Raw genomic sequence first — 6,871 nt, forward strand, 5'->3', positions numbered from 1 at the left:
AAACAAGACCAACAAACTAGCTAGCTGAACTGTAACATTATACTTGGTGTTTCTAGTAGCCCTTTTATTTAATTTTAGTTCGGTCCCATAATAAAAGTAGTTAGTATAAATAGGTTTTTAATTATCGGGTGGCCCGTTAACTGCCCGATCACCGCCCAATAATAGCTAAACCGATAACAATCTGCCCGATATCTTATCGGGTGGCTAATAGATTAATACATTTAAAAGCCGATAACCGATAAATCGAACCGTTAAGAGTAAATAACTGTCTGATCCGCCCGATAAGTATCCCTAGTAATGCATGTGTGAGAGGAAGGCAAGTCAGGTCCTCCTTCAAGGCAAAAAAGGAAGTAAGCACCTCGAGGCCACTAGATCTTATTCATATGGATTTGTGTGGACCTATCAGGGTGTCCATTAGAGGAGGAAAGAAATATATTTTGTCATAGTTGATGACTACTCTAGATTCACATGAACCTTATTCCTCATAACCAAGGATGAAACGTTTCCAGTCTTTGCTACATTCGTGAAGCAGACTCAAGTGAAAATGAGTCATAATGGTGTAAGCATAAGATCTGATCATGGTACAGAGTTCGACAATGCAAAATTCGACAAATTATGTGCTGAAAATAGTATAAGTCATAATATTTCAACTCCCAGAACACCCCCAACAAAAAAAGTGTTGACGACATCATCTTTGGTGCAACAAATGATTCCTTATGTGAGGAGTTTGCCAAGCTTATGGGAAGCGAGTTTGAGATGAGCATGATGGTGGAACTGAAATTCTTCCTAGGTCTCCAAGTTAAGCAAACTCCTAAGGGACCGATGATAAGTCAGCAAAAATATATTAAAGATCTTTTGAAGAGATTTGAGATGGAAAGTTCAAAAAGCATTGATACTCCTATTTCCACTGCCACTCATTTGGACATGGATGAATCTGGTTCCCTTATTAATGAAACCATGTATAGAGGTATCACTGGTTCACTCTTGTATCTTACATCCAACAGACATGATATTGTGTTTAGTGTGGGATTATGTGCTAGATTCCAATCAAGTTCAAAGGAATCCCATATGAAAGCTGCAAACAAAATTCTGAGGTATCTCAAAGGAACATAGGACCTGGTCCTCTACTATCCTTCAGGTGACAATTTCGACCTAGTTGGGTATGCTTATGCTCATTATGCTGGTTATCTGGTGGATAGAAAGAGCGCATCTGGGATGGCACATTTTCTAGGATCATGTTTGATTTCATGGGGTACAAAGAAACAAAACTATGTGGCTCTTTCTACTGCAGAAGATGAATATGTGGCAGCTGCTTCCTGTTGTGCTCAACTGTTGTGGATCAAGAAACAAATGAAAGATTTTGGTGTGTTTTCTGATTGTGTGCCATTACTATGTGACAACACAAGTGCTTTTAATATGGCAAAGAACCCGATTCAGCATAAGAGGACAAAGCACATCGATGTGCAACATCATTTTCTGAGGGATAATGTTGAAAAGGGTCTCATCTGTATTAAGTTTTGAAAAACAGAGGACCAGGTAGCTGATATCTTCACCAAAGCATTGAGCAAAGAACATTTTGAAAAGAGTCGATTGGCGTTGGGACTGATAAAATCAAACTGAGTGTCAGGTCCCTCAATGATTGGCTATGAAAGAAGGAATATGTAAACTGCTAAAAAGTATTTTTTGGCAATTTCTAACTCATTTCTATACAGTTACAGGTAAACATGCATGGCAACTACAGAGCAAAGAAGCAACTAATGATATTGCATTTTGGTAAAAGAATGAGGCTCATATTTACAAAACTCAGTCAGGGAACCTGGTTACCTTGACTAAGGTTAGTAGTTCCTTTTACATTCATGCACATTTTAAACGGATATAAAAGTGCCACATCATTAAATGTATCAGCCTCTCTCTCTCATCCTTTTAAAGCCCAAGTGTCACACCCGTTATTAACCGACCCGTCTAACCAGTCCGTTGCACTCATTTGTAACTGATCCCTCGTCCCCTCTAAATAACCCCAAAAGACGTCTTTCTCACAATTGTCCACATCAAAGCCATCAAACTTCCTTCTTCTCTCAAAAACCCTCTCTTTCTCGTGTCTCTATTTCCCAAAATTCACTATGTCTTCCCAGAATCCAGAGTTTTCAAATGTTACCAGTGTCACTCCCACTACGTCTTCGTCTCACGAACCACTGCAGCGTGAGCCTGAGTCTCAACTATCACCCAGTGAAAACCCCAACTCAGAACAACAACAACCTACTATTTCTTCTCCAACCCTTTCAAGTTCTGGTTCTCATAACAGTCACAAAAATCAAACCCCCAAAAGGTTTGTCGCTACAACCTCTCCTTCTGCTTCGCCGGAAAAAAATGACGAACGACAAAATATTGGATGGAGAAGAGGGACCAAAGGTCTCAAGTCAGCAAGTTGGGGAAGTCTCTGCAGCCCAAGAATATGTTACTGGCAGTGGTGAAGCATCAGAAGTGCCTGCTCCGACATTTGATCTGAATGTTATCTCTCCGATAGGTAATGCTCCTCTTGCATCTACTGATTCTACACTATTGGGTGTGAGTGAGAGAGAAGCTATAATGAATATGCTACTTATTGCTACCGATGGAGGGTTGGTTGGAGAGTATGAGTGTAGTGATGTGACCGCTGGGTCTCAGGGGAAAAGAGAAGGAAATAGAGTTGGTGGTGGGGAACTGGTGCCTCTTGGTAACTTGGTGCCAGTCAGTACTACAGGGGAGACAACAGAGGGGTCTGCTCCCTCTGCATAAGAAGAGCACTCTGATCCTACTTGGGATGAAACCCCATACTTTTCAAAAGATCCCCTGGTCAGTACTGACCCTGCTCTTTGATGCAGTCCCATAGGATTTGGTTATTCCTCAGATGAGACCCTTGTCTGAAGAGGAGAATGATAGCAGTGAGGAAGACAATGATGATATGAATGTGGCAAGCTTCATTTCTGATAAACGTGGTAGGGCAGTTCCCAAAGAGCCAGTTATTAAAAGACTCACTACTAGGCAGCAGAAGAAAGAAGCTCTTGAGGGTGTTCTGAAGAGAAACAAGGAGGAAAAGAAAAGAATGAGGCTGGTGAAAGGGGGAAAGTTAATGAATGGGGAGGATGTGCCTCCGGCAAACATTGTGAATGTTGAATATGAAGGGATGAATGAGGAACCTGCTTCCTAAATTCGTAATCCTCTAAGAAATCTGTGCCTACAAATCCCAAGAGAGGATCGTCAGTGAAAGAGGTGGAGTTTGACAAAGAAAAGAGTGTTGAAGGAGAGGAGTCTGGTGAGAAAGGTAAGTCTGAAAAGAAGGAGAAAAGTGTGAAGAAGTCTCAGAAGAGGAAAGCAAGTGACAAAGAGGAACCTGGTTCCTCCAAGAAAGTAAAAGTGGATGTGTCTGAAGTTGAGAGAACAGAAAACCTTAAGAAGAAAAAGGTGTTATGGGGCAGAGTGTTTGATGCTGACATTCTTGAATTGTCAGGCATGAGACAGCTGTTTGCAATCTGTGAGTTTCAAAAGTGGACTCATCTGTTTACCATACAGAGTCCCAAGGTTTATGAAGAGGAGGTTCGCAGTTTCTACACAGATCTGTTTACTATGGAAGACGATAACATCTGCTTGAAGGTTAATGAAGTGTATTTTGTGATGGACGAGGCTGTTCTAGGAAGTATCTTGGGTGTTCCCACTGAGGAGCTTTCATATGTTGAAGGGACTTGTTCCATTGACTTTAGAAAGGTCATTCTAAAATCTCAGGTTGTTCATCAAGGGGAACATGTGCACAAGAAAGCCCTCCTTCCAGAGTATCAGCTTATGTTTGAAATGGTGAATAAGGTCATGCTTCCACGCGCATAAAGGCATTTCATTACTTCAAAAGCGAACATGTTCCTTATAGAAGCTTTGGATGCATACACCACCAACAACCTGCATGGTATCATGATTGAACATATGAAAAAGGTGTCAGACTTTAAGGACGGGAACCATGGTTTGCCTTATGAGTTCTTGCTCACTAGAGTGTTTGAATTCTTCAAAGTCCCTTTGGGAAGAGCAATAGTGGGAACTCGAAAGCAAACTTTCTCAAATACAACCTTGGAGAAATGCGAGTGTATTGACAAGAAGGGGGTGTTGTCAACAATTCAACTATTTCTCAGTTAATTGATGCTCAGAATGCTACTAACGAGGAAATAAGGAGGTTGAAGGCTAGGAATGTCATTCTTGAGGGGCAGCTCAGTCAAGCCTAGGAGGAACCTGGTTGTAGCAGTGCACAAGACGCAGAGGTTACCCGCTTGACTGATGAAAATGCAAACTTGAGAAAACAGGTTGATGACCTGAAAGAGAAACTGATAAATGAGCAGCGCTTTGCAAATGCTCGAGTGGATATTCTTCTCAAAGCCCTTGCCTCCTCATCCTTCCCTCCCTCTTCCAGTGCCTCTTAAACAGTCCCATTCTCAGTGTCTAGTTTAACGATGTTTGTCTTAACCCTAGTGTCCCTTTTGACTTGTTGTTATGACTGGTACTTTAAGTTTGTTTTTATGTGGATATTTTGCAACAATGGTGCTACTGCCTCTGTTTTCTTCTCTTATTAATTAATGAGCATCTTAGTCTTTTTCTATGCATGATATACTCTTGTGCTCTGTTTTTAGCTATGATGTGTGCACACATGTGTCATGAGTTAACTTTGATGGACTTCTTTTTGCGCTTACTTGCATATATTCTTTTTATGATGCCAAAAAGGGAAAGAAAAGATAGGGAACAACAAATTCAGGGGGAATTCAGGTTCTTAGAGGGAACTTCAATTATAAGTTTGTCATCATCAAAAAGGGGAAAATTGATAAGTTATGTGCCTTTTGTATTTTGATGATTTAACAAACTTCATATAACAACTAGATAGAGAACATGTTACACAACCTCAAAGTTCTTAGAACAACAAGTCATATGTCTGGCACAAGTTCCAACATGATCAGTCAAAGAAACGATAGAGGGAACAAATGGCTATCAGTTTCTCGAGTGACAGTACAAGTCAACTCCCTACAACTGTTCAAGTCGTTGCACTGTTTCTCTGCACATGCAACAGTGCAACAATCACTTTATGGAGCATGCCTTGTACCGAATACTTGCTTGCATCATCCCAATGACCTCACTTATATATTACCAACATGAGGCAATGAAAAACACATACTTGCAAACCCTAAATCATTAAGTCTCCCTCTCAAGTTTGTTGCCGCATTTCATTGGCTAAAAGACTTACAGAACAAAGGACCAGATCCCAACATTGAGTTTATCATGCGTCCTTAGTATTGTTGTATCTTTGTTAGTGTTATTTACTTGTAATTCATACTCAGCTTAGCTAGAAGCATTTTGTAGGATATCTTCTGTAAAATCATAAACCATGTGTTTGTGTTTGGCTTGAGTTAGTCAAGTTGTGAGCTTTGTAATAGAGTTATTACAAAGAGGCTTGCAAGTAGGTGAGAGATTAAGAGTTTAATTCCTAGATTACAATAGGTTGTAATCTAAAGTTTGCTCGGTTAGTGAAGTTAAAATCATACGAGTGTAGGTCGTGATTTTTAATGTCGTGAGTTTGGAGTTTTTCATGTAAAATATTGTTGCCATTTACTTACAGCTGTATGTGTGTTCTGTGAGAACTGCGATTTTCTATATAATTTGATGGACTCTTAGTTTACATTATATTGATTCCGTTTGCCCTCAACTTTTTCTCCTTTTTGCTCTCTGGTGGCGCATCTCTCCTAATCATTGCCCATTTCTTTTGAAATAATAACTTTTTTAGAAGAGATAATTTTACAAATTTAATTTTGCCAGATCCTTCAATTATTAAGTACTACTGGTACCTTTTTGAAGTGTTCAATTCTTTCGAATTTCTGGTTTAGGTACAATATAAGCTTCTAATTAAAAATGATAATGTCTAAGTTGACCCATTTCTTATTGAACTCGAATCTAATTAAGCTTGGCATATGGCATCTTTGTCAAGTAATATAAAAGAAGAAGGAAAAGCCTGACATAGAAATTTAAGTTTGTATGTGGTATAAATTAGAGTACTAAATGAAACTGAAATGAGTAACTAAGATATTATTGCTACTCCGTATATAAGACTATTAGAGAATCTTTTACTTTGCTTTTAAGTACTGCTGTAATATAATGTAAGTTATACTGTTATAGGCTAAGGTCATAATTGTGACATTAATTTGTGATCTTAGTTATTAGCTATTAATTTTCGCTTGGAAATGCTTTTTTTCTTTCAATATTCTCTCTAATGCTTTTCTTCTTTATGAAATCAGCATATTGTTGACAACATAATCAATTTTATGTGATTCCTTACTACACGAAAAGAATTCTTCTTATCGATCTATAGTTTCATAATTTTCTACTTATTATTTGAACCATTGATCCACTACCTTTGAATGTAAGCCGTACCTAAATTGTCTGTCAAATTTTTATTTTTCCTTTTCAAAGTTAATATATATATATACTGGGTATGCTATCTCAAAAAGTCTAGCTAATCAGCAGTTGTTTTTTCTTTTTATACCCTATATTCGTTTGAAGTTGGACGTTTAATTAGCTTGAATCTATCCAGAAACTAAGAAAAGTTGAAATTTTAATAATTAAATATTTATATATAATGTTACGAGTGAGGCCACATGTAAATTGTTTAGTATTTTTCTCTAAGAATAAATTGGAGAAAAAGTTATAGAAAAAGAGTAGAATTGGATCCCATGTAAGTTTTTTAAGGATTATATATTTCTATAGTTACCTTTTAGAAAGTGACATCTTTTAAAATACAGTAAAAAGGAATTGAAAAATGAACATTCAATTTGAAACACAGAAAGTGTGTGTTATTAAAACAATTTGGATG

The sequence above is a fragment of the Nicotiana tomentosiformis genome, chromosome 5, assembly GCF_000390325.3.
Source record: "Nicotiana tomentosiformis chromosome 5, ASM39032v3, whole genome shotgun sequence".
In the NCBI taxonomy this organism is placed as follows: domain Eukaryota; kingdom Viridiplantae; phylum Streptophyta; class Magnoliopsida; order Solanales; family Solanaceae; genus Nicotiana; species Nicotiana tomentosiformis.